The 27,022-nt window shown below is 39.2% G+C and overlaps 1 pseudogene; it reads right to left on the bottom strand.

Moving 5' to 3' along the window:
* Positions 1 to 498: 498 nt before the first annotated feature.
* The window catches only part of LOC136254084 (splicing factor 3A subunit 2-like), a 34,899-nt pseudogene continuing 8,375 nt past the window's right edge, over positions 499 to 27,022 (bottom strand).

A 27,022-nucleotide genomic window follows, 5' to 3' on the forward strand; every position in this document is an offset into this window, starting at 1 on the left:
AGTGAATAATTATAAGCTGGTAGGAGTTTAATACACTCTTAAAATTGTTTTCTAAATGATTCTAATACTGCATAGCGGGATTTTCCTAGGGGGAATTTTTGCATATCTTGAATGAGGATCTACTCCAATTGCAATCTGTGACAACTTCTCCATCAAAATTTGTAGCTCAATCAAAATCCTCAAGAAATGAAAATTTCCCTCCTTGATATGGCCATATGACAGTACACCTGTACACTGTAAACACTCAACATATGTGACCGGATTTGCGAAAAGGTACCTTTTCCACACATTTTACATACCAGCAAACAAAATGATATAACACTTGACTCCTTCAACTGATTAACTTGCTCTTAATATCACTATGCATTCAGGTACTGTAGCTACACTCCTGGAAAATTTCAGCCAATTATATGAAATGATCAAAAAGTTATGAAGCTTCAAAGTTCAGAAAATGGGTCAAATTTTGTGTGTGAAAAAGGTACCTTTTCGCAAATCCGGTCACATATACACATGACGTGTTTAAAGGAAACAATACACATTACACTATGACAAGTGAAGTGTTCATCTTTTGAAGTGAAATTGCATGAAGAACTGGAAGGAAAGAAAAAAATATGTTAGGGAAAGTTAGCACACACATAATATGCTTGCATGTACGTACACACATTACACACCTGTTTAGTGTCCTTGTTCCATTCTGTCCAGAACTTTCCTTCACCCTTGTCCACTTCTCTACTAGGAATCTACAACAGACAAAACAACAACAACATTGTTACATAACAACTATGGCTGGTTAGTACACAAACACACAATCTATATTCTCACACAACCTGACTATTAATTGCTAAAAGGAAACTATGTTATGTTCTCATAATATGTGACCCGCTGAGCTAAAACCGGCCGTTTTCGCTAAATTTTATTTTGCCATAAAACCATATTGAAATACACTGAGTAATAATACACAAGCTACATGAAAAATTTACGCATTCTTTAATTGCATTCGTACGCACTGAAATTAAGCTCAAATCAATAAAACATATACACCACTGGATCCACCTGTTTATAGATAGTAAGAAAATATTTGTTTAAAAGTGGAACCCCTCTTAACAGACACTCCTGAATGGCGGACAGCCTCCATATAACGGAATTAATAAAGTCCCAAATGCAACTTTCAATGCGTGTGTGTATTAATGCCCCCTCAATAGCGGACACCTCTCTATTTGTAAACTGGACACTGCACAATTCCCAGACATGGCAAGCACTACAGTACAACACCTCGCTAATCACAGACACAAGTAATAAAGCCAGTTACAACAATCAATCAAATTCACTACATCATTTAAACTAATGTAGAAAGTGTGAGGCAAAGCATTGAAGTTACGAGAAGCTATATGAACGCACATACAAGTACTGCTGTTAATTTTCTTACCCAGGTCTTCTGAAAAATAGTGGCTGGTGCACTTTAAGAATAAACTGCACTACAGGATAAACTACATAATCTGTATAGCCAACCATCTTGATAACTAATCAAATACAGAGTAATCCGGATAAGTCTTTATGGGAGCATGTGTAAAAGTTTTGTGGTGCCTAATTGTCTGGATAGTGTAGTACAATGGCAGATCCGGGATGGGGCATTTGGGGAAAATGCCCCTCCCCCCATCAGAAGCCATACTTCTGATTAAAATTAATACTAAACTTTATGTCAGGCCAAGATCAACTTATAAAACTCACAAAAATACAGTGGAACCTCTCTTAATGGACACCACTGAATGGCCACTGAATGGCGGACAGCCTCTTTATAAACGGACAATTAATAAAGCCCCAAATATAACTTCCAATACCTGTGTGTATTAATGCTCCCTCAATAGCGGACACCTCTCTATTCTGTAAACCGGACACTGCATGATTTCCAGACATGGCAAGCAGTACAGCACAACACTTCGCTAATTGCAGACACAAGTAACAATGGTCCATTGCTAGCTACAAACAAAAGTGTGAGGCAAAGTGCTGAAGATATGAGAAGCCATATAAATGCATATACAAGTACTGTTGTTAATGTTCTTACCCAGTTCTTCTTAAAATAGTTGCTGGTACACTTTAAGAATAAACTGCACTACAGGATAAACTACATAATCTGTATAGCCAACCATCTTGATAACTAATCAAATACAGAGTATAATCCAGACAAGGATTTATGGAGCATGTATAAAATTTTTGTGGTGCCTAATTGTCTGGATAGTGTAGTAGAGGCCACACACCATAGGTAACCCATGCTCAATAACATCATTTCTGTTGCTATTCTGGTTCACATGGTACCATAACCTATCTTGTTCCACCACTTGGTCTGGTCTCATTTGTGCATTAAAATTGATTATTTAAAACTTTTAGAAAACTCCTTCAATAAGGTCACCTCCATAATTATAAAGGACATATTTCATCTCCCTAATGGTGTCCATCTTAGAGGGGTTCCACAGAAGTACTTGTACAGCAAAGGATACATGAGTTTTGGGCATTTATTTATGATGCGGTAAAAACAATGTTCACCATCGTCATTTCTTAGTTTAAATGGCTTTCTTCTTTGTCAACATGGAGTACAGGGAACGCACCATACCTTGGTTGATTTGCCAGTTCATGGTGCACAGATTGAGCCAAGTTCCATCTTCGTAGCTTGTTTTAATTGTAAGTTATGATCGAGTTTATTACTGTTCCAACTGTCAAGCACAATAACTCCAAGATCATTGATCATAAAAGCTTGCTGTCCACTCTTTTATTGCTGTAGATTACAGAGATGCAATTAAATGGAATTCGAGGAATGTGCGAAACAGCCAGTTTTTGCTCAGCCGGTCACATATAATGTTACAAACGCATGTGAAGCACCTCCACAATCAATCCACTAACTACAGAAATTACAAACAATTCTCATGGCTACATGAAGTCATGTTGTGTTACTGTAAATCAACACCACACAGTAGTGGAAAAAGAAATGGGACACATAAAACAGTGAAGAAATCAAGCACACAACATTAACCATAGTTGAGCTACGCTTGGCTGGAGGCATCAGTCAGGTAAGCAGTTGGTTATTAGAATAGGTGGTTAAATAAAAAAAATTAACATAGAAATTTGTTTAAAGGGTTTGGAGACATTTGTGACCAGATCTGCAAAAACCCGACACAATCGAACATTTAAAAAAAAAATTCTGTTCATTAAATTAATATTTATAATCTACTTAGCTAAATCATTCATAACATACCTCCTGGATTGGAAACTACTAAGCGCCACTGGTTACAGGCTGGTTTCGCACCCCCTTTAATAACAAGACAAGTTTCTTTGGGAGAAACAAGACTCACCACTGGTAAAGGGTTCTTTCTCAAGATGTTTTGGAAGCCAACAGCAAGTTTTGAAGCAAATTAGCTCTTTATTGTGTGAACGGTAGAAGCAAAACTGAATGCAAGATGTGATGGTTTGGACATATTCAAGGAAAACACCAAAACCCTGTATGCTACACCATTCGCACCCAGACCAGTCCACAGAGCATTATTTGATGACTTCGTAGTATAAATTGTGTAGCAATACTGTTTAGAATCACAGAGTATAAATGTGCTTCCAGTTTTGTCAAAAAATACCATCTCAAAAACCTACCAAAGAAGTTATGGTAAGGCAGCCAAGGCTATTCTTCATAGCATTGTTAACCTTGTGATAATTTCTTTTTCTACCTACAGCACTTAGTTTAGCCAAGAATGTGCTTCCCCCAAAGCATGTAATCCGCCATTGTAAGACTTCTAACCAAAGTGACGAAGTGGTCAAACTTAGCAAAACAATTATCATAACAACACCACAAGTCATTGTCGTTACAAAATGAAGTCGTTAATATCACCACCACCATGGTTCAGCTGTTATAGGATTAAATTAGTTGAGCCAGCTTAAGGACACTGGTTCTTGTACAAAGTCTATGGACACGCGGCGCAGTTTTCAATCCAGGAGGGGTATATTATCTATGGCTAAATGCATGCTTGGGGTTTCATTTAGGGGGGCACACACCCTAAATTAAGCAACATAGTTTACTGAACTGATTAAGGGCAGCCACACAAAGTTAATTGTACAGCATATTTGTGGTAATGCGCGAACAAACATGGAAATTCATAGACGACAGCGAAGCGTCTCAGTGGAGTAACAGAACAAGCTCTGTCAGACTGCCCAGCTACTTTTGTTGATACAACTAACGTTATTCACGCTTTAAAACTATTACCTTGTCACAACTCTGGTTAATTCACTGGCAAACGGTACCAGCTGCCATCACGTGATTACTGTTAATATACGGACCGTACCCTGATTAGCCACACCGTCTCTTTTCTCGCTAAATAACTTCAAAATTATGCACCACAGACCATCAAAAATCGGTATAGGCATTGGGTAAGCGATACTCTACAAAAGTACGCTTCGAATTTTCGTGATTCAGGTTTGATGGAGTCGTTAGCCAATGTTGTAGTCCATGGGTGTGCGTTTTCACTACTTTCCAAGTTGTCAGTGAAAAGGAAAGCGTATAATTGTTCTACAAGGTGAGAAATGGTTGGAACCGAAGTGGCTTAGCGCTAGGTTGTTCATTGGCCAAGCTATTTTAAAAAAACTTGAGTTTTATAGGCAAAAAATGAAGGCGTGTTATTTCACGAAACTTTGTATGCTACACTAAAGCATCACAGGCTATCACAACAGCTTTTAAGGCGTAGATTAAGTTGTACATTAGCAAAGTTTTGGGCCACCCTAAAATAGCTCATTAAGCATGTAGGTTGAAACAAATTGTTTTGTGCAGCTGGATTTAATCAGTTCAATGCCACCTTAAATGAAAGTAAAGTTTTCTGGAGTGGCATGTTATTCTCAAGTCTCAAGTACCTTCGAATGCACCACAAGCAATCTAAGAGAGTTTAAAATACAAAAAATCTCTGAAGCAGCCTGTCACATTTTCAGTACCTGAGAATGACCAGAAGCGATCTACAAGAGTCTGAAATGCAGTGGCATGTTATTCTCAGATACTGTACCTGAGAATGAACCAGAAGCAATCTGAGAGTCTAGTGGGCATGGCCCCTAGATGTTGTGTACAATAAATTAAGACTTGCACAATCGTGTTGGGCTTTCCCAGATCTGGTCACATTATAGGCTTAGTCATGCCTAACCTATACTTCTTAGCAGTCATGAAGGAAAAGTAAGGACAATTTTGGGTGGTAAGAAAGCTCATGATCCCTGCTTTACACTACTACCATATAGTATGATATCTGTTCAACAGTGAAAGACAACAATCACATTTCTCCACAACACAGATCAGTGTGTGCATTTGTGAGTAACATACATCAACTACAGTGGCCACACCACTACTACTACAGTGACCACACCACTACTACTACAGTGACCACACCACTACTACTACAGTGACCACACCACTACTACTACAGTGACCACACCACTACTACTACAGTGACCACACCACTACTACTACAGTGGCCACACCACTACTACTACAGTGACCACACCACTACTACTACAGTGACCACACCACTACTACTACAGTGACCACACCACTACTACTATAGTGACCACACCACTACTACTACAGTGACCACACCACTACTACTACAGTGACCACACCACTACTACTACAGTGACCACACCACTACTACTACAGTGACCACACCACTACTACTACAGTGACCACACCACTACTACTACAGTGACCACACCACTACTACTACAGTGACCACACCACTACTACTACAGTGACCACACCACTACTACTACAGTGACCACACCACTACTACTACAGTGACCACACCACTACTACTACAGTGACCACACCACTACTACTACAGTGACCACACCACTACGACTACAGTGACCACACCACTACCGCTACAGTGACCACACCACTACTACTACAGTGACCACACCACTACTACTACAGTGACCACACCACTACTACTACAGTGACCACACCACTACTACTACAGTGACCACACCACTACTACTACTACAGTGACCACAACTACAGTGACCACACCACTACTACTACAGTGACCACACCACTACTACTACTACAGTGACCACACCACTACTACTACAGTGACCACACCACTACTACTACAGTGACCACACCACTACTACTACTACAGTGACCACACCACTACTACTACTACTACAGTGACCACACCACTACTACTACAGTGACCACACCACTACTACTACTACAGTGACCACACCACTACTACTACTACAGTGACCACACCACTACTACTACTACAGTGACCACACCACTACTACTACAGTGACCACACCACTACTACTACAGTGACCACACCACTACTACTACTACAGTGACCACACCACTACTACTACTACTACAGTGACCACACCACTACGACTACAGTGACCACACCACTACCGCTACAGTGACCACACCACTACTACTACAGTGACCACACCACTACTACTACAGTGACCACACCACTACTACTACAGTGACCACACCACTACTACTACAGTGACCACACCACTACTACTACTACAGTGACCACAACTACAGTGACCACACCACTACTACTACAGTGACCACACCACTACTACTACTACAGTGACCACACCACTACTACTACAGTGACCACACCACTACTACTACAGTGACCACACCACTACTACTACTACAGTGACCACACCACTACTACTACTACTACAGTGACCACACCACTACTACTACAGTGACCACACCACTACTACTACTACAGTGACCACACCACTACTACTACTACAGTGACCACACCACTACTACTACTACAGTGACCACACCACTACTACTACAGTGACCACACCACTACTACTACAGTGACCACACCACTACTACTACTACAGTGACCACACCACTACTACTACTACTACAGTGACCACACCACTACTACTACAGTGACCACACCACTACTACTACTACAGTGACCACACCACTACTACTACTACAGTGACCACACCACTACTACTACTACAGTGACCACACCACTACTACTACTACAGTGACCACACCACTACTACTACAGTGACCACACCACTACTACTACTACAGTGACCACACCACTACTACTACTACTACAGTGACCACACCACTACTACTACAGTGACCACACCACTACTACTACTACAGTGACCACACCACTACTACTACTACAGTGACCACACCACTACTACTACAGTGACCACACCACTACTACTACAGTGACTACACCACTACTACTACAGTGACCACACCACTACTACTACAGTGACCACACCACTACTACTACAGTGACCACACCACTACTACTACAGTGACCACACCACTACTACTACTACAGTGACCACACCACTACTACTACTACAGTGACCACACCACTACTACTACTACAGTGACCACACCACTACTACTACTACAGTGACCACACCACTACTACTACTACAGTGACCACACCACTACTACTACTACAGTGACCACACCACTACTACTACAGTGACCACACCACTACTACTACAGTGACCACACCACTACTACTACTACTACAGTGACCACACCACTACTACTACAGTGACCACACCACTACTACTACTACTACAGTGACCACACCACTACTACTACAGTGACCACACCACTACTACTACTACAGTGACCACACCACTACTACTACTACAGTGACCACACCACTACTACTACAGTGACCACACCACTACTACTACTACAGTGACCACACCACTACTACTACAGTGACCACACCACTACTACTACAGTGACCACACCACTACTACTACAGTGACCACACCACTACTACTACAGTGACCACACCACTACTACTACAGTGACCACACCACTACTACTACAGTGACCACACCACTACTGCTACAGTGACCACACCACTACTACTACAGTGACCACACCACTACTACAACAGTGACCACACCACTACTACTACAGTGACCACACCACTACTACAACAGTGACCACACCACTACTACTACTACTACAGTGACCACACCACTACTACTACAGTGACCACACCACTACTACTACAGTGACTACACCACTACTACTACTATACCCAGTCACCTTGAATGAGATGGTCTCATAAGGTTCAGCAGCAAACAGGTACTGCTAACTTCTGTCTGGTGGTTCAATCTTCTGCTCATAAGCTGACATTAAACGATGCCTTGGACAAATCCCCTCAGCAATTTCCGGGTAGTCAATCTGTCAAATTAAACCGCAAATGATAACATGACTATATACTCGCATAATATATAAGATTAGATGAATTACATTCAATTTAATGCCCACTCAATACAGTAACAACTAGTTTACGTACAGTTTGGTGTCAACAAGGTGAGACACTATCTTGGTAGCCAGTAGTGCTCGGAGATATACCGTCGATACCATTTATCGTGATAAATTAACATAACCGGTTATCATACCGTGACAACCTTTGATAACTGGTATATCGATGAACAGCCTTTGGTGTTTAATTACCCAATTTGTTGATGGTTTAGCAGATACATCCTACACAAAAACTATACTTTTTGGTGTTTGGGATGCATACCACTTCATAATAGGCCCAATAAATGATACAATAGTTACAGTAACAAGCTAACTATATATCGATATACCGCGATATTTTCCTGTTACTAATACCGTCTTTCAAATTTCAACACTGCCGAGCACTAGTAGCTGGTATGTGTGTATCAAGTATTAGACACATATCAGGGTTTCATTTGTTGGGGTGGAGATTCTCTCTTTCTCCACCTCCCCCCCCCACACACACAAAGTCATTTCCTAATGAAGGCCTACAACTATACATACCTGCATTAAGTGAAGTAATGTTATGTGTGAGGTGAAAAATGGTAATGATCCTGATACAAATATTCATGTAACACTTTCACACCTCAGATCAAAGGAGCCGCCCGGGCTACATTTTGTATGTAGCACAGCTAGCCGGGCTACATACGATATGTAGCCGGTCTACAACTGGGTAGTGTTTATATAGACGTTGATACTGAAATCGATTGTGGGGATCGATCAGCACTCACATGATTAGGATGCACAACTCGAATTTTGCTATGAAAACCACTCAGATGGAGAGCGTTTTGTTATCCTCACCATCCTACAAGTTGAAAAACATTGGGATAAGGTGAAACTAGTGCTATATAGCTTATTCAATAATTGTTTCCGCATGGTTTCGAATACAGACACGCCCCCATCACGAAACTACCACTCTGCAAAGAGTAACCACTCTACAAGCAAGCTTACCTGTCTAGGCCTTTAGTGAACTGCGTAGCATACCTTTACCATAGTGTATTGTAAAACTAGACAGATGCTAAAGCATGTGTGGGCGAGCCTGAACTATGTTATATTTGATGTTTGATTACATATAGCTTAAGTTGAGTAAATTTAGCAATATGTTGGCGATCTCATAATTACACTGATGAAAATAGCTAATGTGTATACAAAAATTTGTGATTTTGTTAATACATCAAATATCAATTATGACTAAAATAGCAGTTATCAACTGAAGGTAAACCGTGCGTTTTGCATGCATGCTTAATATGTAGCTATATGAAATTAAGAACGTGCTAATCAAAGGTTGCAGGTTCGATGCTCATGCAGGCTGGGTTCTGTACTATTGTTTCCTTGAGCAAGAAACTTTACTTCCATTGCTCACAGCCACCCAGCTGTTAAACTGGGAACATATTGAATGAATGTATCTATGTAATCAGGGCATGGCTGAAAGCAGCCTGCTTGGCTGATGCCGTCATCCCTGTAGAAACAAACAGAAACATTAAATTAAATTTAGTTATCTGAAACTTTTATATCTGTAGGGCAAAATAAGACTGGAGAGAGAGAAGACTAGGAAATCGGGTACTTAATTGCATGCTTATTGATTTAAGTTAACTGCAGGATGTTAAGGTCACTGAAGCAATGCCAGACAAGTAGCTATGTAGCTATATCAACACGTGATAGTAGAGGATTCACAACATTCAAAGTGCACTTTTTAATCAGTGTTGGGATTATTAAATACAAATGAAAGAAAACAACCATTAAGCATGCAGTGGTCAGTAATCAAAGTGTTGCAGTATGGTTTTTCGTTGTTCTGGAGTCATTGCTGCTTGCCTAGCTCTGTCATTTTCTCTGCGTCTAGCCAATCTATATACATATAGTGGCGATATTATATCAAACATTATTATAGGCCATACCAAATTATTTATAAGTTTCACGGATTGCTATTGACCTGGAAGGTCAGAAAAATAACAAGAATTGTACTTGTGACCATAGATAACATGCTGTAACTGACTGTTTTATTTGAGTAAATGTGACTGCTCTATTAGAGTATATCGATCTTACGGATGACAGTGCTAAAAATGCAAAGAGGGACTTCTGCCTTGGACTTCCGTTTTCCTCACTTTTATTCTTTAAGCTCTCCATCGCTACCAGCTATTACACCAATTACTGATTACAAGTTATTAATAAGTTTAGAGTTTTTTTAGTCCATCATGTGATTTTTATTTTGTTTTCAAGTTTGGCAAAGCACTGACCTACCACGTCCGTGAAACACAAGGCATGGCCTTAGTAATAAACCTTGCATCTCTTTCATCTCATGATTCTTGGGCTCTTCTTTCTCTATCACGTTCTCTTCTTCTCCTTAATCTCTCATCTCTTTCCGGGTGCTACCGTGCACCTGAGGTAGCTCTGGGACCACTACCAACTGTGGGGACTTTCCGATTTGTATAGGAATTTTTGTGCACGTGACATACGTACCATTTCAACTACCAAGTGTGGGGCTTTCTGGTTTCTTTAGGGAATTTTCGTGCACACAACGTACGTACCATGGCCACTTGACAATACTGGGGCTCGCTCCAAATATTTTACTTACTTTAATTTAACTAGACAAGAAAAGGATATTATTAAGTGTTATGGACGTACGTGGAAACTTGTACAAACTCCGATACAAAGATTAAAACTTTAAAATTCTGTGAGCTATGTGGGTATATTCAACAATGTTTATTGAAGATATTTTCACCATACAGATAGCTTTTATAATTAAGTGCAAGAGAACTATGTTTCTTATTTCATATGAAATTAGCAGCTGTTTTATGATGTTACGGATGTACAAATTTTATGTTATGGAAAAACTTAATAATAAATTGCGACCGGATCTGCAAAAAAGGGACATAATCGCACAAACCTAAATTTACAGCATAAAGCATTGAATACATTGGGTGAAATACTTGTGTATTATTGAAAAAATCCTATAAATTTTTTGAACACATCTTTCTTAGTGAAGGAAGGGACTAACAATAAAAACCTGGATATCATCTTATTCGCCTGCTCAACAGGAGTTGGAAAATCATTGTTTCGTTGCAGTAGACCCAAAGATACGTACGTTATGAGCTCTTATTTACGTCATGTCGAAGCGATTGTATGCAATCGATTTTTCTTCAATAATGTCTCCTTTGTATGCAAAGACGAAGGGTGAGTATAGGAAAAATTTACCCAGCAAATAATTCCCCTATACATGACAAACATGATGGTGAAAATTGTAGTTCCGTACCTCAATCCGTTGGTAAGTTACAACCATTTTTGTAAGCACCTGTAATTTATTTTCCCTATACTTGCTGATTTTTCTGTTGTTGCTACTTTGTAGGTCTGTAACTCTAAAGTTATTGGCATGTGAAGCTGAAGCTTTGCCAGTTGGTACACTTGGCTAAGTAGATTATAAATATTTAATAAATAGGGATTCGAAAAATATGTAATTATGTCCTGTTTTCACAGATCCGGTCGCTTACAGTTAGTAACAGCATAGTGAAGCATGTGTATATATATATGTACGGTCCATTCCATTATTACGGACGTACATTTACAGTTTGTGTACATCATTGTATCACTAAAAGAAAATAATTTTACAACAGGATGTTGTAAAGTTGTGACACATTTCAAGTGGTCAAGGAAGAGTCACTGCTTATTTAGTGTAAAAGATCTCAAAAGCAGGTTGGGAGGCAGATTATTCAGACTAGCTAGGTTAGGGGTTCATTCCCTTTTAGAGGGCCCATCTCCTCTTAGAAAATATCAGAGCATTGGCAGAAGAGGAATTCCAATGATAGTGTACTAATGTATGTTATACAGCTGTTGGTAGCCTAAATTCTCAAAGCAAATCATGATCAGATACTACCACAACCAGGAGATACACCCTGTATATCCAGTGATTCCAGTCTAGCAGATTACACATAGAAACATTTACTACAATAAATATCACCTGAATACTGCATTTATTTGCTGCTTGGATTTTCTATTAAAAGAGTGTGGTAAGGTGACTGACAATAAGGCTGCTACCAACTGATTCTAATGGAGCTGGAAGAATTTTATGGTCATTCCAGTATAATTTGCCTTCAAATTCTATGACCACATGTTAAAGAGAACTGAACTCAGTTATGTACTTTATTGTTGACAAGACGAAACAGAGTGAACAAGCAGTGTTGGGCAAGTTACTTTGTAAAAGTAACTAGTTACATATTACATATTACTTGAAACTGAACTATTTAGTTACAGTTACTAAAATAAAGTAACTATAATAATATTACATATTATATTACTTGGTGTCCACAGCCTTAAGCTGTCACGTGTGAAACTACCACCTTATCACGTGATATGATTGCGTTGTTGGACAATGTGCAAATCTTGGTTATAAGTAACAAGCTGGTGAATAAGCCTCATTCAGTAGGCTTCGTTACTTTGTTTTGGCTAGGCGTTACTCAGAGGGATAACTAACGGATTAGTAACTTCGTTACTTGTAGTAATAATATTAAACTCGTTACAGTGTCTATACTACTTAGGTAATGCGTTACATTTGTAAGTAAAGTAACTTGAGTTATATTACTCGTTTTTATAGCGTATTTCGTTATATTACTTAGTTACCACAAAAGTAATAATATTACGTAACGCGTTACTTATGTAACGCGTTACTCCCAACACTGTGAACAAGTATTGACTAAAATGACCTTATCATTTGGAATTTCTGCCCTTTTGAGGGGTAGTATTAAAAGCCGGAGCAGAATGCGTGCCAAGTTTAAAAATCGTTTTTGCAGATTGTACACCATTTCCAACTGTCACATAATGACTAGAATTGTACTACAGTTAGTTTTCTTCTACTTGTAGGCATGCTAGAAATCGCTTGTCCAAAGTTTCTATTTAAAGCCCACTGCAAGAATGCATCTTACAATCACCTGAACTTAAAAACGATCACTTAACCTGCTAAACTATTATCTTGTAAGCATTGTAAACATATTCACAGCCGCTAACATACACTGTGGTAAATCATCGCCAGACTTCAGAAACCATCCTCACTGGCTTGGACACAACTATAACATGAAAATAGTACAGTAATTTACCTTTTAGAATAACAAGGAAGTAATTCTACATCACGATTTAACAGAATTTGATGGATTGGTAACACAATATGTAACGTAGCCAGCATTAAATAGAAACTTTGAGCTCGCAATTTCTTGGTCTCATCCCCAGCTACCCACACACTTGATCACGCGAAGGTTGTTTGGTGACATTAGTTCAACTTCTTGGCCCAGGAAGTGCGCGTATATACGGTACCGCTCAAGCGCAACGTCACACTTGTTCGCACACGTAACTTTGCTTGAGATTTTAAAAATCACTAATTAAGGGGCGTGGCAACTGTTTTGCTTGTGATTCCTGTAAACAAAACAGCTGCCACATCGTCTCATGAGTGAAACAGTTGCCACGCCCCTTTATTAGCGATTTTTAAAATCTCAAGCAAAGTTGCATGTGCGAGCGAGTGCGACGTTGCGCTTGGGTGGTACTGTACCAGAAAAACTAGCTTAGTAGTTGTTTAAAGGTCTTCTTTGCTGTTGATTGTTGTTCTAAGTCGAATGCTAAGAGGTTTTCATATATAAAGTTTTAATCAGCATTCGTTAGTCACTCCAGCAATTTTTTATACAGTAACACTATATACTTGAAGTGAATGAAAAGTTTATTGATTTGATTGTAAGTACAAATGAGCACAAGAAACATGTTTGTATAACAATATTCCACTAGGGCCAAGAAAATGGACCAGAGTCACTAGACGACCTTCGCATGATCAAGTGCGTGGGGAGGCTGGGGACGAGACTGGCGATTTTAGCATGCCTATCTAGAGTGGAAGGAGACTAACTCTAGCACAATTCTAGTCACTGACTCACTGTGTGGCAGTTGGAAAACGGTGTAAAATTTGTTAAAAACTAAGGTATGGTTCCGTTCCATTCTGTTTCGGCTTTTAGTACTATCCCCTTTTGAGTTGTAGTGTCAAAATGGTGAAATTTTGCATCAAAGGATTATTCATCATAATACCGCCATAACTCAGCTGTTTTGACCACAACTTTTGGTTGAATAGTATTAACTGAAACTACAGTATAAGGCACATGGGTATTTATGATTACATAATGGTTTGAAAATCTTTTGGTTTAATTTTTAACTGCGAGGTTTCATGTGTCACAGAACTGACCTATTGTGAATACCCCACACACACACACACACATACTGGCCCACATTCATACAATCATACAATACAAGGGATAGTACCTGAAAAAACAAGCTATGCTGGCCAGTGTCAGGATCACGCTGTTTAGTCGCCTTGTAACCTGGTCTACCAATCTTGACAAACTTCTTAACATCAGCCTTTGGTCTCTCCTACATCAAACACAGCACATGTTATTGTATACTATAACAGCACGCACACACACACACATGCATGCACGCAGTACACACAAAGCAAAAGCCTCTGGCAGCTGTGCAAAACACAGCTATTTCCAACTGAACTATCAATGGAATTCCTGTGCACCACTGAGGTACTTAAGTCTTGTGCAAGCAAATCCTCTTGGGGCAGGACTAATAACCCACAAAAGTACTGTCCTAGTCTCAGAGAGAGAGAGAGAGAGAGAGAGCTTGTGGAACCCAAAGTTCAACAATGACCCTAATACCGCTAAGCAAGACAAGGCAGCTGGAGCAATGTGAGTAAAGTTTCTTACTCAACGAAACAACAATAACAATTTGGCATAACCAAGCTGATGCTCGAGCAAACATGGCTATGCTGCCAGCCTCTCACACACACACACACACACACACACACACACACACATGCATGCACTACAAGTACACACACACGCGCATTCATACAAACGCACACACACAGAGCTTATGATAACGTCCGGACACCGGACAAAATCCGGTCAAATTGCATAGATGTCTGACCATAATGCAATTTGTCCGGACACAGTGTCCCATCAAAGCATAAAGAAGGAGCCTAAGGGCTGAGCTGGCATGCTATCAACAATAACATTCACTTGGTTGCCAGGAGATAGTATACATTCTTACAACCCAAGGGAGTGACCATAAATGTACCATTGCCAACCCACTGGTGTACTTTAACCACATAACAGCTGCAGTAAGGCATGTGATGTCTTACCACTATAATGTTTATTTGCTATGCTACAGTAGACATGTTGGGCATTCATCTCATGTCCAGTCAATTTTGGCAATTGTCCGGCTGATTTTGGTTTGTCAGGACATTGTGGCAGGACAACAGAGAATTCTTATCATAAGCTCTGCACACACGTTCTCACTACAGTATACACGCACGCACGTACGCACGCACGCACGCACGCACGCACGTACGCACGCACGCACACACACACACACACATACACACACACAACACAGTGACTTACTGGGAGAATTTGTGCTGGTGCATCACTGGCTTCCTTGGCTAGATGACACCCCCTAAAAGGTAATTGAGAACAAAAGGAATCACACACTACTAGAATAACAGCACACACAAGCTGTATCAATGAATACAAAGGAGGTACACTTGATCGGTACACAATCTGATGGTGTGACAAGCCTTCACTGCTGCTGTCTGTCCCTTTCTACTGGATAGTTATGTGACTCACATTGGGCAGCAAATCAGAGAGGATTGTATGTGGATTACATGTCGACCCTTTGCAATCGACACCCCCAAAAGTGGACACATTGATGATCACTACACTTGTCCATGGTCCCATTTGTATTAGTGTATGAACATTATACCTGATAAGGCCATGCAAAGTTGATTATGTTTCTGGTCCTACCAATTCCCCAAAATTGACCAGGTGACCAAGCTTTTTTTACATAGTAGTACATGACATAGGGAAAACAAAGTTAATGTATATACTAGCATTTTTTTTTTAAATGTTAATTTAAAAATGAAGTAAGGATTTATGCAATTAAAAGTAGTGAAGCAAGAGATGAATGATGATACTACAGCATAGCTTGGTGGAAAGTCCCTACTTTGGCATTGAACAAAATAATTTTTTATAGCTAATGTGCCAAAGTAGGGACTTTCCCATGGAGTTATGCTGTAATACCATCATTCATCTATTGTTTCACTACTTTTTATTGCATAGATCGCTACTTCATTTTTAAATTAACAAGTTTTAAAGTAATAGAGCACAACTAGCTGTTGTGACTGTTCTATTAGAATATCATACATGACTGTTGTATTAGAGCATAGATAATAGAGTACATACAACGGATAGGAAACACAAGTGATTTCTAGTTTGATTTCTGTTGTGCATGACTTGAAAATACAAGACAGCTTTGTGCTCAAGCAGGGGAATTAGTGTTCTAAGCAGCGTAAATAGTAATCCAACAGACTACAGCAGGTACTTAGGCTTTTGTGAGAGATTTTAGCAAGAGAATTCAGACCGTAGATTTTGTAACAAATCGTATCACATTAAGTGTGATTGTTGCACACTGTTGTACTTTCACCCACTGTAGTACCTTCATGCCTCCTCCATACCACTTCTTGTATAGCTGGTTCCACTTTCAAGTCTTGGGGTAAGCTAGGCGTGTCACCAACACAGTCTTTTACCCTTGCATTGTACTGCTAGGTGGTTTAAACTTTTGGTAAAAATGGAAGATACGTTTCTTTGAGCAACCGTTCCTGTTTCGCTCTGATATTTCCTCTGGTTCTCAGTGTTAAATGGTGAGGAATAGCCTTATCACATTTAAAAGGATAGAATATATTTGCAAAGAAAGTTATGGGGTTTAAATAGTTTTTGGGTCATTTAAAAATTTTTTTTCACTTTCAATTTCATTTTTTGCCTATTAACTTCCTTGAGGGTTGGTACCATCCTAGCTCCCTCAATTACTAACAGTACTTGAGTTCACTGTAGCAAAGTTTCACAGTCGTTGGTTACAAATTTCTGTCGTTACAACAATTTGTTTCTCTTTGATACAAGCGCAGCAAGCATAACGAGTATGTTCGTGATGTAACACGGAATTCCAATAGAAATATACGTATTTTGTGACGTCACGTTATTGTGTTTCCTATCCCTTTTATGTACTCGAGTATCTAGTGACTGTTGTATTAAAGTATATCTTGAGGGTGTGCAGCTAGTTAGACCAAAGAGGGGTGAGGTCATCTTGTTTACTGTTAAGTAAATAGCTAGATTGTTAAGAAGTTTGGTCTCCATACTCTTTTGCAATTAGTTCACCTAGATCTTTAATTGATGGGCATGATGGGCGTGGTTGCAAACCTATCACCAACAGGATCCCAATTGTAAAGTTGCAGATATCTAGCTAGTATATTTCTTATAGTAGCTCCAGGACTGAAGCACTTCTGAAATCCAGCTCTGAAATAACTTTTGTGGCATCTAAATATGCTGCTGAAAGAAAGTGTTGATAAGGAAAATTAACGCCTCAATATGCTTTTGTTGGATGAAGAAGACAAGCAGCCTGATTGAAGACGAAAGAAGAGACAAGGCACAGAGGGCCTACACTTGTAGGAACCCAAAAAGGCACATCCCACTGGTGAGTTTGTTATTTGGCAGAAAACGGTGGCCATGCGCTGCTTTGCTTGGCCTCTAGGCTTGCGACTGTGCTAAGGCAGGCAGGCAGGCAGGCAGGCAGGCAGGCAGGCAGGCAGGCAGGCAGGCAGGCAGGCAGGCAGGCAGGCAGGCAGGCAGGCAGGCAGGCAGGCAGGCAGGCAGGCAGGCAGGCAGGCAGGCAGGCAGGCAGGCAGGCAGGCAGGCAGGCAGGCAGGCAGGCAGGCAGGCAGGCAGGCAGGCAGGCAGGCAGGCAGGCAGGCAGGCAGGCAGTAGAAAATTCTGTTGAATATATATTTTTTCTAAATTCTGTAGCAACTTGATGCAAATGTTTCGGGTCAATCTGAAGACACTTTTGGGCTTGGTTTTACCCAACGAATACTGTCATGTCGAAAAATCGTGGCAGGTTTTTGGGTTATATTATGTCACAGATTGCCCCCACACCTTCGATGTCCCTAATATACAGTACTATTGTACTGTACGATATTAGATTTGTTACAGTAACTATATTACTTAGGTAATGCATTACATTTATAAGTAAAGTAACTTGAGTTATATTTAGGGCTAAAACGAATATTCTAAATGAAAGAGAACGAATATTTTTAGTCAAGAACGAATAATAGAATATTCTATATATAGTGTAATACTCTTATACAGTGTATATGTGTTATTTCTTATTATTTGTATTCAATTGTAAAAGATCATTAAAATTTGATACAGTATATAGGCAGCTTTTGAAATGAAGTAAAAGTGTCTGATGATGTAGCTACTAGAAGTGTACCGATAAAGATTTTTCAGCTGTATTGATATCTGATTAATTTGTACCTAAAAGAGCTGATACTGATTATATACCGATTAAATTATTGTATATTCGTAAATCAAATAGAACTACAGGTGCAGCTACTACATGATGTATATTCTAATGATTTGTAGCATTGAGAAAAGAGAAGTGATGTAACTTTACTATATTGCACAACTACTTATGGTGGTGTGGCCTCTATTACACAACCCAGACAATTAGGCACCACAAATATTTTACTATGATACATGCTCCCTTGTCTGGATTACTCCGTATTTTGATTAGTTACCAAGATGGCTGTAATATACAGGTGATCACTTTAGTTTTCCTGTAGTGCAGTTTTCTATTCTTAAAGTGCAGCTAACAGCTACTGTTCTGGGTAAGAATACTTTAACACTAATAGCAGTACTCACATGCGCTGTCGTATGGCTTCTCGTAACTTAGCATTTTATAGAATAGTGTAGAGAGGCTTTCTGTTTGTTTGTAGCGAGCAAAAAGGCTTTTGATAGCTGGCCATGCAAACTAATAGATTCATAGAGCGTTTGTGCCCATTATTACTGAATATGGAAGGCAAATCAGCAACCGATCGCGATCACCAATCCGATTATTGGTACATCTCTAGTCCAGTGTCTGATGTTGTAGAGACTGACAGAGATTCCTCATTACTAGTGTCCACCATCTTTACTGTAATTTCGATGTTTCGAATTCAATAATTCCTTCGAACGAAGTCGAATCGAATACGAATTCGAATATTCGGTATATTCGTTTTAGCCCTAGTTATATTACCTATTTTTATAGCATATTTCGTTATATTACCACAACAGTAATACTATTACATAACGCGTTACATAAGTAACGCATTACTCCCAACACTGTGAATAGGTAAACAGTGTCTAACAGCAAGCAAACCCAGTGCCATTGCACCAAGTGCAAATGAAGTACTCTGAAGCACTAACTTGGAACTCATGCTACACCTATACCTGTGAGCTGTAAAGGATAGAGAACAAAATGTTTCATTGATTTCTGTTAGTACAAAGTGCTTTATGGTGATAGTTTGCTTGTTTCAGGCCCTGCAAATTTCACGGTGAAGCCACCCACAACTGAATTAGGGATTAAGTGTACCATGGTATATCTTCAGGTGTAGGCAACCTTTCTTATTTTATTTCGATCCCTAATCGATTAAAATCTTAATGTTTCCTTATACTTGTTGTTTCGTAACATTGCTATGACTGGTGGATCAATATATACTACTGCATTAGAATGGAAATAGTGCCAACCTTATTGTTTTCATCTGAATGCCCACCCCAACTATCAATTACTGAAATAGCAAAGTGACCATTACACTTAGGTTTCAGCTATGATGCTGCCAGACAAGCGTAACTCGGTAAAAGCTAATGGTGACAAAAAAAGCTATTCTAAGTAAACCAGACAGGATGACTATAACTTCACTACATGCTAGACACATGTGAGATGTTGGATCATCAAGTAACCTCCTACACTATTTCTGGTAGACAACTACACTATCCTACACATACAGCTCTGTCAAAGGGACTTTCTCTGAACTAGATGAATGTGATATAACAGCAAACATAGCACACTATGCATATTCACACCCACACAGGCACGCACGTACGCACACATGCACGAACGCACACAACACAACACCCCTCTACACACACATACTATGGACAGCTGTTAATCACAACGAAACTCAGTTATATTGGTGCTTCTTTCCTTGAGTATGAGCAAGGTAACTACCCTGTAGTATACAATAATAATAATATACACATTTGACTGATTAGAGTGTGTATTTGTGTACAAGACTGAGCATGAGTGTAAGTAAGACTAAACTGCAAGTATACAACTGTTAATGGACCCTCAGTGTAAAGGATTCTATACTCCATAAAATTACAGTTTCTTAAGTCCCCATAAACCTCTAGCAATACACTTTTACCTCTGAAAAAGGACAACTTCCTTATAAAAGTAAGATTTTGGTCAGCCCAGTGTCTGTTATATAAGAGTTCCACTGTATGGTAGTGAGATTAGTAAGTAAACATACACGTACATGTACACACACACACACACACACAAAGCAAAGCCTCCAGCAGCTATGAAACACAGCTATTGCCACCCAGTGAGCCAGCACTGGGATGCCTGTGTACCACTCATAGAAGTGCTACAGGAACAGACTGCATGATACTCTTATCTAGAATTAACCACCAAGAACCAGCCATGCAAATTCCAAACTATTTTTTTTGCCACAGACCTTCACCACCTGACAATTTCACAAATTATGTTTCATATTATCAACAACTAACACCTCACACTGCCAACAATGTTTTTTTTTTCTGCAGAATTGTTAATGAATGGAATGAGCTGCCACCTTCTAGTTATGATGATCTTCAACATGTATAGTTGAGTATAACTACAGTGAATTATACACATTTAATAACACTACAAGTTCACAATGGTTGTACTATAGAGGACTAGCATGATGATCAACCACACAGGGGACAACATGTAATGGCCTACAGTGAAGCAAATACTGTACATTTGTATTGTTGAATGAATGATACACATCTCCTTGAAACCCTGAAGTGAGAACATTTATAAGCCACCAATTCACAAAGCCAATGTTGAAGAATTCTCTAGTTCTGTTTCTTTGGCACTTATAAGCTCCAGGTGTAGCTATACCAAGTGAATAATGAATAAATGTAATTACCGTATTGATTTAGTTTTAGTTATTTAACCAAAATTTCCATTGGTTTTAGTTTAGTTTAGAACCAAAACACCTCATAATTTTGATTTAGCTTTAGTATACTAGAACTACGTAAAAATAAACCACTGTACTAAAAGTACTTTTAGTTCTAGCCAAAACAACACTACAGGGCGTGAGAATTTTAGGTTCAAAAACTAAAGCTAAAGAAAACATTTCTTGAACTTTTGGTTCTAATACTAAATTAAAAGGTTTCAGACAAAAGCAAACCTGAAAGGCAAAGACCACTACCAATTATCACAATTTATTGAAGTTGCTCATGTCTGCAAGTGAAGTCATAAAAATCTTCATCTTATTTACTGTCAACAAAACTCCTGGGTACTAAAACTAGTACTAACTAAAACTCCTGTACACTGAGTGTACTAGAACTAAACTAACTAAAACTTCTACAAACACCTGACAAACAGGAGGTACTAGAACCAGGGGCATATCTAACCCAAGCATGATACCAGGCAAGCCCATTATCTGTACATCTAGTCCAGTGAACAACCTGTGTGGGATCATGTGCATTCATTAAATTGTTACTTTCAAGCCCATTTCATGGCTAGTTACAGTTATTAACTTTTATCTGTATGCATATAGAATAGCTTATCAGTCTACAATTACTCCATGCTAGTCCCTATAGCTACGATGCATGTATCAATTGTGGGACTGTAGCATCACGTGCCACACATAAGGATTCTTCAACTCTGAATGAATAACACTACTGAACAGATAGATTTCTTTCACTGACTGTACTTGTGCAGATCACAAAACTGTCATGACACCGGTTCATTCTACTCAGTAGGGGCACAATTCCCTGTAACCAGCCACCAACTCTACTTGGGCACACCCTGCTGAGTGGTCCTACAGACAAAGTGTCTTACTACAGCAATTCTCTCATGCTGTTCCCTTGACATTTCTTCGTCGAAGTTGTATCAAAATAAATCCGGGCATTGATTATTCAGCATTAGACCTACACCTACTGAAATCAAGTAGCCAATCAGCTAGTTGTCTTGAGTATTTTCCGTTTCATGCGGTCTGTAAACAGGGCAACTCCAAACTATCATCACTTTAATGTGACAACAAATTGGCACCATTGGGGACATCTCTGTTTTTCAGATTTAAACTTGTAATCTATGGGACTATTATTAGGAAGTCAGACTTAATTAAATGCACAGCGCTTATTTTCCATGCAAAAATTCGCTGCAAGCGACAAGCGTTTGCTATAATCAAAGTCAATGGCACCGTAGTGGATAGAATCGTAATGATTATTAGATTGTGAACAGTGTATTTTCATGTGTGGCTGCCGTGCCAGCAGATTTTCTGATGCCCGTGCAAGGTGAACTGATGCTTGGGAAAATGCCCGGGTATGCCCGGGTGTAGATATGCCACTGACTAGAACTAATACCAAGGCCAACAATTGTAAATACCTTGTTTCCCGTCCTAGTCAGACAAAAAATACCATGCGGCAGGTGGCTATTATTTATCATATTGTTAAAAATCTATTATTTAATATCAAGAACATTAAAGGCAGCCCATTAACTCTAAATTGCTTTTTAAACCAGGCACGCACCTGGTTTACTGAATTTGTTTTCATAAAAGTGTGTGTGTACCTATCTACATGTATCTACCTATGTTTCTCCGTATGCACCCACATGAGCAGAATTGTTAAATGGTAAAAGCAGCTTTTACGTACGTAAGAAACAAAAGTATGCTATACTAAACTTCCGCACAGGTAAACTTTGCTCTAAGGTGGTTTCTTTTTGGTGGTCTGAAATACAGGTGTGGTGAGTCTCCTCAGACTTTGTGAATTACCTTCCCTTCAGGTTTTACAGGCATTTAACAATTGAGAAACAACAATGCTAGCCTCATAGACTACCAGGAATAGCCTATCCCCTTGAGTTGGGAAAGGGGCGTATCCCCTACGTATGCGAACGAAAATGAAGAGCAGCTCTGAGGCTTTGTTGAGAGAATTTGTGGGAAAAAACACAACAGTCGAACTATAAAACAGTTTAGAAGATACTTCTGTGCGTAATATGACAGTTGTTAAAAGCAGTTTGTTTAACAAGCACTTCCTTAGCAGTGCATAGCAACGTAACTGAAAAATTATGAAAATTTCATGAATTAGGAAATCCGAGAATTACAAAATCCAAGAATTGCAATAAAATAATTAATTATGTATAATTGCACATTCAACCAAAAACCTAACGGTTAAGTCCAGATGAGTTAGCTAACTGCATGGTGCCTGGTTTTTAGAAGTAGCTAGCACAACATAAACCTTTTTCTCTTGAATTCAGGAGAGCTACACTGTAGATTCAAAGTTAGTTGTAATTTGACAGATTTTACTAAGATTCAAACCTCTAGAAGGTTAGATTTGACTCAGAAGTGTTCAGTAGTGTTTCCAGAAAGGCATTTAGCTGCGTATGTATGTAGGGCTGCTGGGTTTGCCATGCTTGTAGTGATATGTGCTAGCTGTACTGTACTTTACTAGCCTGACTCTGTACCATCAACTTTAACAGTACAAATTTTCTGAATGGTAATAACAGATTGAGAATGGGACTCGTGTTGATGTGCATCTCAAGTTTACCAATGGCTACTAGAAGAGATTCACTGCTAGTATTAGGCCAGATGTCACGCACTATATTACAGTATGTAATATCAGTCCAACTATCCAATAACCTAGTCTTCATCCCAATGACACGACCACACAACTGCCAGTATTAATATTTAGCTCACGTGACTATCAAATGCAATAATAAATCTGCATGTGGCTCGAAAATTACCATGAGGGCAGGTGACAGGAAACAAGGAATCTATAATTGGTGGTCTACAGTAACTAAAACTGCTCTTAAAATCGAGTACTAGAACTAGTAAATGATTTTGCAGTACTAAAAAAACAACTAACACCGTTGTGCTATTCTTTTTCCACATTGCACTGCAGTGGTGCTTTTACAATACTGGTATACCATAAAGGGTAGGTACTTCTTCTAGAAAAACAACTTGCGAACAGTTATACATGTACAAACACTTTAAACAGGCTGTAGGACCAGGTGTCCTACAGACCTTTAGCACTTGTGCTGTAAAGCCTTAATAAATAAATAAAACATGCAGCTAAGAACATGTTAAATATGCATCTATCCCTGAATAACAATACTGGCTATAATTTCAAGCTGGTTAACACTTGTAACATGCGTAACACAACACTCACTCTTTCCACTCATCCTGACTACAAGACATGTTAGATAACACTGTCACTATACAGTAATATTTTACTATGTAATATTCTGAAATGAAGTCCCTTGAATGTGTTTATTTTATAGTTAGAGTGCGTCTACAAGGTTTCTATGTGATTTAGTGTCCCTCTGACGATGTGGGCTCGGCTACCCACAATTAATTACCTTGACCCATCACGTAGAAACCTTGTATGCGCAGTCTAAGTAGTTTAGAAAATTTAAACTAGCTACGGCACTTCCAAGCAATCTAAGGAAGCTGCAGTAGCCAGAACCGTAAATTTTGTGAATGGCGAAGACAAGATCCAATCTCGTTAGGATGGGAAAGTTTTTTCGAGCCCTTAAGTGGAGTTGGAAGTGAAGTACTGAAGCCAGAAAGTGTAGGAAAGTTTCTCACCTGTGTGGATTAAGACTTTATTATTGACGAAGAAGTGATTAAAGTACTTGACAAAATCGAATATCTACAGGCAAGCCAAGAGCTCAGCTCATACAGTATTAGTCGAGGTGTTAGTGACGTTCGTGACTGTGCAACATCTGGAGTGGTTAGTGACAACAGTGAAGGGCAATGTGTGTATGGTTCACCCAAATCACAAGCAGTTACTGAAGAAGCAGTGGAATTCGGAAGATGAAAATCAACTGTGGGACCTGAGATTGTTCCTGAAATTGTTAGGTGATGATTCTCCAACTGTGCTGCTTCATACATCGGTCTGCCATTAAGAAGTGGTAAAGAGCACATACGCCTTCGTTACTCTCCCTCTCAGACTGAGCTAATTGAAAAGCCAGGGTCTCGTACATATTTGCACTATTGAGAAGATGTGTCAAAAACAAATCAGGGAGGGTTAAGCAGTAATTCAAAGCAGCCAAAGGAGGTAACTCAGTATGAGAATACCAAATATCCTAAATGATGTTTTGTCCACATTTACAAGATGTGTATGGCCCCTAAACGCTTCGTTCTTCGACCTCTTCCTAAACCTGATGGTGATATTTGGTATCCAAGGACACCATGTGGCCATAACACTTTACAAAAAGTGGTTCCTGATTTGATGAAGAAGTGCTGGGTATAGTGGCTACTATTACAAACCACAGCTTGTGAGAAAGTTGCGCTACTCGTCTATTTGACAGTGGCATAGACAAACAGTTGATAATGAGCCAGACATGGCCACTATAGTAAAGAAGGTATGAGGGCATATAAGAGAACAACTACAAAGCTTAATGAGCTTACCTCAGATTATGGAGTTGATGTGAGCAACAAAAACCAAAGGTAGAGCTTACCTCATCAGGTGAAGAGGCATCCTCAAGAAAGACAAGTGTTGCAAGTGGAAAACAACATATCCAACCTGTTATTGATCAAAAAGAGAACTGTATACAGCCAGTTCTTCAGATAACAGGAGGTACTAATATTATTAACTTTGGATCAATGCCAAAACTTCAGTGAAACTGTATTTTGTTGTAGTATGACTTACCGATTTTAGCTACTGTAGGCAGAGAAATTTTCGTGTATAGATATTTTAGTTTCAGAAATTTTCGAGTAAAAATATTTTCGTGGGTGCAGACAACCAACGAAAAAGTTTTTACTCAAACTTTTTTTTAGTACTGTATCTCAAAGTTATCTTTCTTTGGTTTGTTTGTAGATACACTTTTGGTAATGTACCCGGCCGTGTAGCTAGAAAATTGATGGCCTCCAATCAGATCGCGAAGAACAGGGCGTGGCACCAGAATTAATTACTTGCTGACCAAGGGACTCAGGTTGACTCAGACGCGAAGAGGCAAAGCTCGGGAGTTACAGCAACCAAAACTGAAACGAAGCACTGGACTGTAAATAATGCCAGCTGTTTATAGGCACCGGCGAATTATATTTGTGTGTGGCGATACTGACGAGGGCGATACATTGTTAACTATATACTTTTAAATAATGCATTATAAGCACAAGAACTATTCTAATACTATGCTTACTTTAATAACTTTGTATAGCTGCATAATTGAAGTAAAAAAATTTTCGTGATTAAAAAAATTCCGTTAAAAATATTTTCATGGTCTCAGACCAACCACGAAAATATTTTTACCACAAAAATTTCCCTACCTACGGTATGTACCAGCTATTGCATGCCTATAGGAACATGTAATTGGTGTTTGTTTAATCTCAATTGACAACTAGACCACAGGTTACTAACTAGTTAGTGACCCCACCTTAGGTTTCTATTGGATTAGTAACCTCATTAAAGGACATCAAAGGAAATTATGCCAAATTTTTCTAATAATACATAGACACTCTTTTAAGTCAACCAATATGTTTTCTGTTTCAGCCCTAGCTCGAAATATTGTACATAC

The sequence above is a fragment of the Dysidea avara genome, chromosome 4, assembly GCF_963678975.1.
Source record: "Dysidea avara chromosome 4, odDysAvar1.4, whole genome shotgun sequence".
Taxonomy (NCBI): Eukaryota; Metazoa; Porifera; class Demospongiae; order Dictyoceratida; family Dysideidae; genus Dysidea; species Dysidea avara.